Here is a 13,334-nt window from a genome sequence, read left to right on the forward strand (position 1 = left end):
TGTGGATCTCTGAAGCTAGGTTACAGTGCCAATCACTTCCTAGTGGCGATCACGAAGTCCTTTTCATTGTTTACATCAAGAGTTTGAATTAGAGAGAAAAAAACTGATACTTCGACCAAAGTCTCATGGGAGAACTAACCTTTCGGTGCAACTTATCGGGGGGGGGGGGACCAGTTTTCTTGCCAATAAGGGCATTTTTTTTTACTGCCAAACAAACATCAAAGTTCCCAAAAGGAGCCATACAATTAATTTTTACTGGGGACAAAAATTGGATGAAGTTGACCTCAGTGTTCCTTCCAAACTCAACTCTGTGGTTGGATTCTGGCGAGGATTCTCAGTCCTCCGCCAGAGGTAAAAGATGAAGAACCAGCAGGAGGCCAGCTTAAATGACAAAGGAATTTGCAGGATGCACACTCTTTGCGACAGTTTATTGCATAAAAGCAGCCCTTAAGTAAACTGCAAGAAGGTGGTGACTTCACGATGCGCACACCTGCCTGCAGAACGGACAGAAACATGTACAGCAGGCGCACATCACAAGAACTGACCGGGAAGAAGTCATCCTAAGCATCTATGCTCCTGCTTCATAATAAGGGTAGCTACAACTATTCTGGCAGGAAATTTAACCAGCTCTGGTGCGGGTGTATAATTAAACATGCCAATATGTGAACAAAAACTGCCTTGCAAGGGTAGCTCACACACCCGAACTGATAAGTACAATATCAAAATTTCACGAGTGTTTTCCGCCTGTTGGCTTGCAAGGGTTTGTATTCCATGCAAAGGACCTGTTTTTACTGACTGAGGAAAGTGTTTGAGCAACCCAGGTGACAGTAGGGCAGCTTTATTGTTTTCCCACAACTGCTGCAAAAAATGAACTATTTGATGTTGCTTGTTAGGAACTAGTAAAACACTTGGTGATGGCAATAACCACAACAGAGCCTGAGAGCTAGGAAAGGTGGTGCTATAGTAGTGCTGCACTTTGTGTGCGAGTGACTTATTACATATACTACACAATGGGGTTGTTGGTGTGAATGCAGAATTCAAGGCAAAGCGTCAGATATTAAAACTTCTAAATGGGAAAGTTGAATATTCTGTGCATGTAAGCATTGCTTGTGTAATACCCTTTGTTAAGTTTTTATCTTACTTTCATGAGAATGCTGCACTGTCATACTCATCAAATGCTGCTGCGTGATAATTTTGGTAAGATTATTGTGTGACCTTTAATCTTTTGTGTCGCTGCTTCTCCTGCTGGTTCTTACTAAAAGTAATTGTGCACCAACAGATGCTGCTGAAAGCCTTTCTAGAAAAAAAAAATATAAGACTGACAAGGGAATGAGGTTGGGCACAAAGATTGCTTCTTCTTCACTCACACTTGATAATTGTATTATAACAAAACACAGTGAAATCTATACAGGGTCGAAAGCAGACACATTGTGGTGCGCTATTCACTTAAACTGAAAAGAAATCAGTAACCAAAAGGCAAAACCTTAAATAATAGCAGACCTTTTGCATTTTACGCATGACAGGTTTTGTTTTTCAATGTAAACATTTGAACTTACGTGAAAAGAAAAGGCCGACACACAATAGCGAAATCTGAAGACGAAGAAAGTGAACTCTGACATTGGATTTAGTATACATTGTTTGATTTCATTAGGAAAAAAACCCGAAAAAAATGCATTCAGCCGATACCTGGTACCTTTTTTGCATTTCTTATTTTTCCCTATATCTCAGCACTGCATCGGTGCTTTAGGCTCGCATGTGTAGCAAAACGTGAAAGATTAGTGCTTATTGGAGCAAGTGATAAGCGTCATCTTGTAAGCGCCCATCGAAGCAGAGTACAAGCACATGAACATTCCTATTGGCGTACAAATTCTGAGGGGGCCACTGTTTTGGTTCAAACCAGCTCCGCTTGGATTGCCTCCATAGCATCCTCCAAGGTTAACAAGGTATGAGATGCGGCAAAAAAAAAAGGAACCTCGATTATGGCAGAACACAGTACGTTCAGTTTAAAACATTGCAGAAGGATGCATACACATGGGATGCATTGCATGACCAGGAAAAATACATGCAGAAAAGACAAACCTTGGCCATCAGGGTATTGCACTCAATCTTGCATTATAAAAAGAGAACAAAAATGGCTAATTCTTTCAGAGGAACAACACACAGGTGATTGATTCCAGAGCAGTGACATGTGAAGTTAGCAGGCGGGAACTGTCAGCCTTGTTTTAATCTTACAGTTTCAAATCTGTTGCCAGCTTTTATTTTGCATTACTGACACTAGCTGATTCACACATGCACAGAAACATGTAGCAAGTGCACATTCATAAGAGGAGTCGCTGGTACTTGCTGAACATGGCATTGCTGGAATTATCAAATGACAAATGAGGGACGTGTGAACCCTGCAAGAAATGCTTAATGTTTATTACGGGTGCTGAAATATTGCAGGTGTTCAAAAAAAATGTTCAGTAAAGTAAAATAGTTCATTGAAGTACATGTTGCTTAGAACAGCATTTTATAACACTTTGACACAAAACTTTTGCTTGCTTCAAGTGCCATGATTAATGTCGTAATGTGCATGAAGAAAGCTTGTGAAGACTGGAATCACACAAATGTTAGCTGGTACTTTCTGTTACATTACGTGTTGTCACTACTGCCTGGAGATCGGCGCATTTAGGCCTTTGCCAATAGCAAAACAATGGTTGAAGAAGATGTGTTTCCAACCACTTATCTTCTGAATCTGAGCACCTTTCTTACTGCCTGGTTTAATACGGAGTGTGTGAAAGCAGTTGTTGGTTTCTTTTCCATGTACAAGTGGTGTACTATTATTTCGAGCAGCACAAAAGGAAAACGGGGGCCACAAATCATTTTAAAATTAGGACGGAATTTGCTACATACTTTTGCAGCAATAGTGCTAGTGGACAGTATAAGGTTCTTTTGAAGCTAAAGGTGTTGTAAACTTCTCTGGAAATGAAGTGCTGGTTTTTTCGTTTTTGTAAATAAAGAAGTCTCTTCGTTTTCTTTCTTTTTTTTCTGCTGAGATGATGAGTGAGGGATGTGGAAACTCTTGCAAACATGGGAAAGTTTCAGTTAGAGAAAGGAGTCAGCAAGAGGAAGTTAATTAGAAAACACAACCTGAAGGGAGCATAACCTTTGAAGTACACATTTAACTATCACCGGCACTTCTCCGAAGCATATTTGCTAGTGGCCTGCCTGGCTGGCTCACTTCACCGGGTACCAAACAATTTGTGATTGCTCAAAAAAAAAAAGCAGTGTTTCACACAAGCTTATGTTAATGGGCAGGCCACTTTTGGAATCGAGCTGGGCACAAAAGAAAATGCTTAAAGTATTTGTCAAAAGCTGGACAATGCTGACTAGTTTCGGTGAAGTGGACAAAAGTACCTGGTGTAACAAATGGTTAGCTTTGCACTATAAAAGTAAGGAGAGCTTCAATTTCTAAGCAGTGACATTTAAGGGAGTGCATAAATGATTGCACAGACGATCTGGAACAGGTACTTATAAATACCACACTAAGTTAAGGCACGGAAAACACGACCGTAGGAAATCCACATTAAATAGTTTCACTCCTATGTGCATTAAGGGGGAATACTTCGCTTGTCAGCCGTGAAACATGGCTGCAAGGGAATCAAAAAAAGAAAAAAATTCTCAAAACTGCAGAGAGGCCGCTGTGACCCAAAAAAAGATTTCTTACAACCCCTTTCGCCCAGCAACGTCTGCAGTTAACAAGAATAAACAGTCACAACAACAATAACAACAGCAACAACAACTCTTCTCTCAACAATAAAGAGCCCCTTGCCCAATCGTAGTTTCGAGTGTCGGATGTCCCGAGGGGCACGGAATAATCACCCTGCTGAAGTGTAGTGCCTTCGTGAAACCAGGCTCTGTGTACCCACATGCATGCCATACAATAGCCAAACCGTTCCTCGAGGACAATGCTTCGAATCCGCTTCAAGGACAACTGTTTGCACACACTCACACAGGAACACACACACACACAAATAAAAACAAACAAACAAGCAGCCAACAACATGGCTGCTGCTGGCTTGCGATATTTCCAGTCTCTGATCTTTCAGTGCAGTTGTTGCTTGCACCCGACGAAAATCAAGAGAGAAAAACAAGGCCACTCATGTAGTCGATGCTGACTGCTTGCATTTGGAGGTAAGTGCCGTCACCACTTGCGCTGTTGATGACAGCAGCAGTGCATCCCTTCTGCGTTGATGTCGCGGGCCACCGTTGATGTCAGCCTTGCTGCGACACACAGCCGAGGATCAAGCCACGGCCAGAAGGTTGAGGAAACAACCAAAAACATCGAAATCAGACACGCCCTAGCACGGTCGTCAGGGTAACACACGGGACGTTCGGTTCGAAGTCGTTGCGTGCAGCAGCCGCGACTCGCCGTGCTTCAACGTGAAGAACTCGCGGGGCGATATGCCGTGGCGATCGAGACTTTCGCGCAGTTTCACGGGAGGGTCGAGGTAGTACTGGAAAAGCACGAAAGGGAGGAAGGAGAAATAAAAAGAAAAATAATTAGTTTTCTTCCTCTAGAGTCTGCACACCCCAAAAAAAACTCCCAAACCTGTGGCTCTCTCCTGGAATGAAGGAGCAATGTAGATAGCTATAGTGTACCCCCCTACCACCACAAGTGTGTCGCATCAAGGTGCACATAGGTCACGTCCATTTGAACCACATGACCATACAGGATACTGTTCTCTGAGTTACCTATCCTTGCAGCACATCCTGATAGCGCACTCATTGGTTGGCAGGCTGATGTGAATCACTATATTGCATTGATCCAAAATTAAGTACCTGCGGCTCTAAGTGCCCCTTATCTTTTGATTGTATTACATCAGAAAAAGAACACATTCAACCTGAACATACCTTTATGCTAAACACCACTCCCCAATTCAAGTGTCCTCTATTAGGGGGGGGGAAAAAGTGCTTAAATTTGTTTATTGCCATCGCTTGTGGTACTTCATATTGCCACCTAGTGCTGCCAGGTGGCGCAAGCTGTCCGCGAAGACGATGAGGTTGCGATCGTGCTTTCGCGGATCGGCCGCCATTACCGTCTCCTCTTGCCGACTCCAGCTGTTGAAGCGTCTCTCCGTGAGAACTCCGTGACAATTTGGTGGAGGTGCTGGGTACGAGTATCCCATGCAAGAAACCCCTCCAGGGAGCCGTGCCGCCAGCCCTGCGCCGATTGACACCCCGGTACACCGCTTCAGCCGGAGGCTGCAGGGACTTTCACCGGAGCTTGGACCACTCGCGACAGTCATGATACCAGCCACCGGTATTCTCACGCAAGCTGCCGGTGCTACACCTGCCCACTATACCTTGCAGACCCCGCGGGTTCCCAAGGCCTTCCACGGGGACCTTTTCGAAGACGTGGAGGACTGGTTCCTTCACTTCGAGCGTGTGGCTGCTTATAACCAGTGGGACGACGCCGCGAAACTAAGAAACGTCTACTTTAGCCTAGAGGATGGCGCCCGCACGTGGTTTGAGAACCGTGAGGAAGTTCTAACTTCCTGGCGAGTTTCGCCGTCGCCTGCTGGAGGCCTACACCAGCGCGGATCGCCGCGAAAGAGCGGAGCGGGCAATCCAGTCCCGCGTCCAGCTACCGAACGAAAGCGTACAAATGTACGTCGAGGACATGACGCGGCTCTTCAGGAGAGCTGATCCTGCCATGCCTGAAGAGAAGAAACTTCGGCACTTAATGAGAGGCGTCAAAGAGCAGCTGTTCGCAGGCCTCGTGCGCAGCCCACCATCTACAGTTGCTGCATTTCTTTCGGAAGCCACAACGATGGAGAAGGTCCTGCAACAGCGTTGCGCCAGTTACGACCGGCCCGTGCATGCTGCTGCAGTCACATCATCGTTTGCCACCATCGGACAGCTTGCGCCACCTGGCAACACTAGGTGGGCCGATGTGTACGCGGGCAAGCTGACGGGCTTCTTCAGCGCGTTGGGCAATTTCATGAACATCGGGTGCGAGTTGGTCGTCATCGAGGCATGGTAGCATCGCGTCAAGCATGCTCTGGACTTCACGTCCATATACAAGACGAAAGGGAGTAAAGCGTGTAGTCTCCTGGAGGGCCGTGTTGTACGCAAATGTGACGTACGGTAGCACCTCATCCCAAGTTTTGTGCTGAACGTCTACGTACATTGACAGCATGTCCGCAATGGTCTTGTTTAAGCGTTCGGTTAGCCCATTGCTCTGCGGATGATAAGCTGTGGTCTTGCGATGGCTAGTGCAGCTCAACGTAAATATATGGTCGATTAGCTGCGCTGTAAACGCGGTGCCTCTGTCGGTAATAACGCACGAAGGGGCTCCGTGCCGCAAGACGATGTTTTGCATGAAAAAGTCGGCGACCTCTGAAGCTGTGGCACAGGGTATCGCCTTGGTCTCGGCGTAGCGAGTCAAATAGTCAGTAGCGACTATGATCCACTTGTTTCCTGAGAGTGACAACGGAAAAGGACCGAGAAGGTCCATTCCTATTTGATCGAACGGAGAGCGGGGTGTAGTAACGGGCTTGAGAAAACCCGCCGGCTTAAGCGGTGGCGTCTTCCGGCGCTGGCATTCACGGCAGCTTTTTACGTACCTTTGGACATCGTTCGAGAGTCCGGGCCAGTAGTACATGTTGCGTATCCTGGCGAGCGTCCGGGAAAAACCCAGATGGCCTGAACTGGGCTCGTCGTGGCATGCCAATAAAATGTCGGCGCGAAGATCGGCCGGAAGTACCAGAAGGTAAGCTCTTTCTTGGCCTCTCGAGTTCTTCTTGTATAAGATACCTTCGCGCAAACAGAAAGAGCCGAGACGTCGAGCGAAGTGTCGTGGTAGAGGCATGGCGTGACCTTCAACGTTGTCAATCAGCGGTCGGAGGTCCGTGTCAGCCCGCTGCCGGGCTATTATGTCCGATGCATTAAGTATACCGAGGAAACCGCTGTCGTCGTCGATTTCGGGACCGGAAGAGTCGAGTGGTGCACGCGACAGCGTGTCGGCGTCTTCGTGTTTACGGCCCGACTTATATACGATGGTAATGTCGAATTCTTGGAGCCGTAAACTCCAGCGGGCCAATCGTCCAGACGGGTCTCGCAAATTAGCCAGCCAGCATAGGCAGTGGTGGTCGGTTACGACTTTGAATGCGCGGCCGTAAAGGTAAGGGCGAAATTTCATGGTGGCCCATACGACAGCAAGGCATTCCTTCTCTGACGTAGAGTAATTGCGTTCGGCGCGGGAGAGAGTACGGCTAGCATAGGCTATAACTCTCTCAATGCCCTCTTGGTGTTGGACAAGGACAGCTCCAAGACCGATATTGCTGGCGTCGGTGTGGATCTCGGTGTCGGCCTCTTCGTCGAAGTGTGCAAGAACGGGAGATGTCTGAAGGCGTTGGCGGAGCGAAGAGAAAGCCGTCTCTTGGTCTATTGTCCAAACGAAGGAGGTGTTGCTCCTGGTGAGGCGCGTCAACGGCTCTGCAATCTTTGCGAAGTCCGCAATAAACCGTCGGTAATATGCACAGAGACCCAGAAAACGCTGGACAGCTTTCTTGTCAGTCGGAGTAGGAAAATTGGCGACGGCGGCTGTCTTGTCGGGGTCGGGTCGAACTCCGTCGGCGCTCACAACGTGACCGAGGAACCTGAGCTCTGTGTAACCGAAGTGGCACTTCTGGGGCTTCAGCGTAAGGTCAGCGGAATGGAGGGCTCTGAGGACAGTTCGCAGGCGCACGAGATGCTGTTCAAAAGTTTCTGAAAAAACGACAACGTCGTTCAGGTATACAAGACAACTTTGCCACTTGAGGCCGGTGAGGACAGTGTCCATCATCCGTTGAAACGTCGCTGGCGCAGAGCACAAGCCAAAAGGCAGCACTTTGAATTCATAGAGGCCATCTGGTGTAACGAAGGCAGTTTTTTCGCGGTCCCGTTCGTCCACTTCAATTTGCCAATAACCGCTCTTCAGGTCAATGGATGAAAAGTACTTAGCACGCCGTAATCTGTCCAGGGAGTCATCAATGCGGGGCAACGGGTAGACGTCCTTTTTAGTCACATTGTTTAATTTACGGTAGTCCACGCAGAATCGAAGTGTTCCATCCTTCTTTTTAACAAGGACAACAGGCGAAGACCACGGGCTTTGGGAAGGTTGAACTACACCGTCGTCAATCATCTCCTGAACTTGCTTTTGGATTACTTCCCGTTCTTTGGCGGAAACACGATAAGGCTGCTGGCGGATAGGGCGAGCGTCGTCATACGTAATGATCCGGTGTTGCGTTAGGGGCGTTTGACGAACTTTCGACGAAGAAGCGAAACACTGTTTATACTCCAATAGCAAGTGCTCTAAGGCCAGGCGCTTTCCTTCGGGGAGGTTGCAGTTGATGTCGACATTCGGAACAGATTGGTCGTCAGTGGCGCGCGATGATTGGTCGTCAGGGGCCGCTGCCGCGAACGCAAAGCAGACCGGAACATCCACAACCGCTTCAGCGGTAGCGATCGCAGTTCCAGAGAAAAGGTGCCGGTGCTCTGGAGAAAAATTTGTAACAAGGATCGCAGACCGGCCAGCGCGAATTGTTAGTAAGCTTCGAGCGGCGCAGATGCCTTGAGTCAGGAGGAGCGAATGATTAGCCTCGGCGACTGCTTCAGCGTCGTGCAACTCAGCACAGGCGACTTCAATCAAAACACTGCTACGGGGCGGAAGTGTGACGCTGTCGGCGAAAACGCGAAGTGCGGCACTGCGTTGGCAGGAGTTGTCGAGTTCGGCGGCTTGCTCTGTGGAAAACATGACGATTCGGTTGCGCAGATCGATAATTGCTCCATACTCCCGCAGAAAGTCGATGCCGAGGATTAGGTCCCGAGAACACTCGCCCAGGACGATGCAGCTGACGACGAACGTGGACTTGCTGATCTGAACGCGAGCAGTGCACATACCCTTGGGCGTAACCAGATGACCGCCGGCAGTTCGAAGGTGCGCGCCAGGCCAAGGGGTAATCACTTTTTTCAGAATGGTCGCCAGTTGTCCACTTAAGATCGAATAATCGGCCCCGGTATCAACTAATGCGCTTACTCTGCGACCATCGATAAGAACGGGTATTTCTAAAGAAACGCGGTTTTTTAACTCTAGTGATGGCGTCGGCGGGTTTTTGTCGGATTGTAGCGGCGACGACGGGAGGTCTTCAGCACAGCGCCCCCCAGCGACCTCGCCCCCGAAGGTCGCGGGTTTCAGTTTTCCCGACGAGGACTTGGCGATCGGCCCGGTGCCGCTCGCGAGAAGCCGGGAGGTGTCGGGGAAGAGCGCCTCGGTGAGGGTGAGCGCGACTGCCGCTGCGCTCGGGATGGATTGCGCTGGTCCGCAAGGAATTCTTCAATTTCAGGGGGTCGTTCACCTTGACGGGGTCTCGGTGAGTCGGTGCGGAAGCCTTGGATGCCGATGCGTCGGTAATAACAATCTCGATAAAGATGACCTGGCTCTCCGCAGTGAAAACAGAGCGGTCGTCGGTTAGGTGTACGCCAAACGTCGGCCTTTCGGAGGGGTGCTCGACGATCCTCGAAGTACTGCACCGGTTGCACAGAGGGCCGCGGGGCTTGAGGCGTGGCGTGAATTGGTGGCGGCGAAGCGGGAGCCGGACGCCTTGCAACTTCGGCGTACGTCGGACGGTGGTAGTCCCCAGGCAGAGGTGGTACGTCGACCACAGGAACAGGGCCCCGGAACGCCTGTTGCACCTCCTCTCGTACAAGAGCGGAGATGGAACCGAGCGCAGGCTGCGACGGGCTACAAAATTTGTGAAGCTCCTCACGCACGATTGTGCGAATAAGTTCCTAATATGCCATATGGCAACAGGTTACATAGTCTGAATGCACATTTATTGTGCTGAAAATGGACTGGAGTAGGTGACAGCTATCCACCCTTGCGGTGTCTTGCTACTTGAGGACAGATTTTTGATGAACATCTCAATAAGCTAGTGTAATAACGCTTAAGATTAACAAGAAAGTAAATTTTATTGTGTTCATCTTAAAACATACTGCAGCAGTGCTTTAGTGGCTCGAGCATTTGCCTCGTATGTGGGAGGTGCGGGGTTCGATTCCCAGTGCCGCCGGGTATCCACCAGTGATACAATGGGTACAGGCTTTGCCCTGGCCTGGTGCTCGGATTAACTGGGGTAAAATGCATTTAAAACGGGTCTTTTGATCCCATCTTGAGTAGAAGAAAATACCTTGTGCCATGAAGGTCTTTGGCCAAAGCCACCCCAGCACCAGAAAAATTAATCATCATCATCATCGTCTTCTTGAAACACTTGAGGCATGAAAAAAAACTGCAATATAACTGCTGACATGTCGTTTTTTTGTCACTCCAGCTCTTGAACCAGGCCGGCCTAACCGTTGTAGTGAATTAAAACTATGCATCAGCAATAATTTTGCAGTTCTTTTCGTGTGTCATGTGACCTAAACACTCCCTAAACGTCACAGCCATCGTTCGGTTGATGAAACTGAAACCAGAACAGCATCAAAAACAATTTCAATTATGGATTATTTTGTGGTCGTTGATGAATACCATGTGTTGAACCACATATTCTAATGTCCACAGATCATTTGAAAAAAGAAAACATAACTGAAATTAGGTGTCTATGGTCCTCTAACTAATGCTTCAAACACTTGGAAGAATTTGGTTGTAAGGATGTGCTCGTAAACACTACCACACACACAAAAAAAGCTCCACTACAATTTATACAACACCGAACCTCATGTATTTTGTTTAGTTGTGGCATTGCAGCATGTGCTGAAATCAAGTGTGATGAATTAAACCTTATAGTGAGTACACTGCCTGACAATGTGCCATCGGAGTGTCTGTTGTAACGAGCTTTCCAGATATCATGCTCATCGTACGAGGCAGTAATCTGAAAAACTGTCTTACCTCATTGGCAAGCGTAAAGGTTCCCCAATGCACTGCCAGCGTGGCACGGCTGCGCACATCCTTGTGGATAAGAACTGCTTCCTCGGGGTTCACGTGCTGGTACTTCATGAACCACCTGCAACATGGCACAGGGCATGTGACCTCACAAGCAGCTGCTGCACTGACTGTAGTTTGCTGCTTTCTTTCGAGCACACTGCTGAATTTTGTTTCATCGTTTCTGAAAATTTTTAGCATAATTTTCTCTGCTTTGCAAATGCAGCCACTGCACAACGTTCCAAATGTTTCGAACTTGAGCCAAAGTCATATGTTTGTCGGACACTAGAGGAAATCAGCACTACGCATGTGAAGGTGACATAGGGTGGACCATGCTGAGATATGTGGGTGTTAGGCTGCAAAGACGTGGAGTGGGTATATAGCAGTTTACCACAAACTGTTCTGTTTCACACTGCACATTGGTGATTCTGAACCTTGAGATGATAATGGCTCTTATGATTTATTATGGAGCCCATCATCAGCAGCCTGACTAAGCCCACTGCAGGGCAAAGGCCTCTCCCATGTCTCTCCAATTAACCTGGTCCTGTGCCACCTGCGGCCATCGTGTTCCCGCAAACTGATGAAAGTATGAAATTCTAGAAAACATGGGCGTTCTCTGTGCTTTATTATGTTGTGTTGCATGTTCCTCTTGTTACAGTGAGTTAAGGATCGTGCAGCCATTGCAAGCACTGAAAGACAGTGCGGTCTGAGGGAACACGTGGCATCTTTTTCAGACGCTGCCTCCCCTGGGTGAGCTGAACGGGAGGGTTTGAATATGTAACAGGCTGTAACAGGATTTGAGCCCAGTACCTCCCACATACAATGCAAGCAGTTTTCTATTAAGCCATCAAAGAGCGCCTTCGTAAAAGCATGCATAGAGCTCATTGCTTATCATCCTGTACTTTTTCTTAACGATAGCGAACTGGCATAGCGCTGCTGTTTTTCTGCACAAACATAAATTAGTGGTGCTCGAGCCGGGTTTAGCGTTCTTAATTTTTGAATGTTCGGTACTCCAATTTTAGAATGCACCAGTTCTCTGGAGGAGAATCGCCTTCTGTTGATCTAGTTGGTATTGCATTGTTGGTTCTGGAAAGGACTGGAAAGAAAAAGGACTTTCTTTGGCTTCGTACATTGCCAGAACACACTTTAGAGGAGAGACGTAATCGAAGTTAATAGTTGTTTCATTTTAGCATTGCACTGCTTGCAGCACTTTTGACGTACACCTGAAAGTTGCAAAACCTTGCCAGAATGGGGCCACCAGTTGCATTTTTGCAGTCAGTCAGTGAGATTATGGTATGTTGCCGATGAGAAATTACATGATGATTGCTACTGCAATGTATTAATCTATGTGCTGTAAAGTGTTGAGACACCTGTTTCATAGCCAAAATAAGAAATGGTGCGTTCTGTCATAAGTTTTTGACATGGCGCATTCAGCTGGCATTTTAACCTGGCTTCTAGTGGTTTGTTGTGAACAGCACATATGTACAGGGGTGTCACAAGGACAGGGGCGGGAATGCATTTCGTTGCGCAGGAACAGAGTGCGAGTTTCAGCATGGCTTCTGCTCCATTGCCAGAAAAAGTTGTCGTGGAGTATAATTGTAGCAGTTCACACAAAAGATAATGTCACTGAAAGAGCTTTGCCAAGGGGAGGCAGTAGGTGAAGTAAAAAAAAACAATGGTGATAATTACGCAATTCTTGGCATGTACATCTCACCTGGGCTCGTACGCTCCGATGGGAATAGCAGCCACATCGAAAGGCCCGTACGCCTGCCCAATTTGCTTGAAAACGTCACAGTAGCCTGTGTCGCCCGCAAAGTAAAACCGGTACTCGGGGCTGATGACACACCAGCCTCCCCACAGCACCTGCAGCAGAAAGAGAATCACACCAAGATAGTCGGTCAGCATTGTCGTTGGCCTGAAGAATCCTTACATTGGGTGCAGTTGTACACAGCCAGTTATGCATTTGGGGATCACGTTCTAGTCAAGCATAGTGTGAGCAACAATCACTGCAGCACTACATACAACAGATAAGGACACGGAAATGAGGGGCTCATTATGTCACATATGACGGAAGCCAACAGCCGCTCAAAACCAAGGAAAGCACGTGGGAATTATTTTTTTATTTGTTGTGTTGGTGAAGCGGAAATTAGCAGTGTAATCATTGCTTACCTGAATGATAATTGATTAGTAGAAATAAGAAGAGAAGACAACCACATGCTGCCAGTGGGATCCGAACCCATGACCTCTGCAGTCACGTGTGGTGATCTACTCTATGCTTTTTTTTTGGTTTCAGTGGCTTTTGGCTTCCTTCAACACTGCATACAGGCTGGGAGATCAGACCAGTCTTCCTATTGATGTCAGACCATGCAGTGGACAGTGTTAACAGTTGAACATT

General features: G+C 47.7%; 1 long non-coding RNA gene across 1 annotated transcript; it reads right to left on the reverse strand.

The window, feature by feature from the left end:
• Positions 1 to 409: 409 nt before the first annotated feature.
• On the reverse strand, positions 410 to 12,605 carry LOC144111859 (uncharacterized). Its single transcript, XR_013310150.1, has 2 exons — positions 10,907 to 12,605; positions 410 to 4,496 (listed from the first exon to the last, which is right to left on the reverse strand). It is a non-coding gene; the product is annotated as an uncharacterized LOC144111859 (long non-coding RNA).
• Between the last annotated feature and the right edge of the window lie 729 nt (positions 12,606 to 13,334).

This window comes from Amblyomma americanum, unplaced genomic scaffold (assembly GCF_052857255.1).
Source record: "Amblyomma americanum isolate KBUSLIRL-KWMA unplaced genomic scaffold, ASM5285725v1 scaffold_12, whole genome shotgun sequence".
NCBI lineage: Eukaryota > Metazoa > Arthropoda > Arachnida > Ixodida > Ixodidae > Amblyomma > Amblyomma americanum.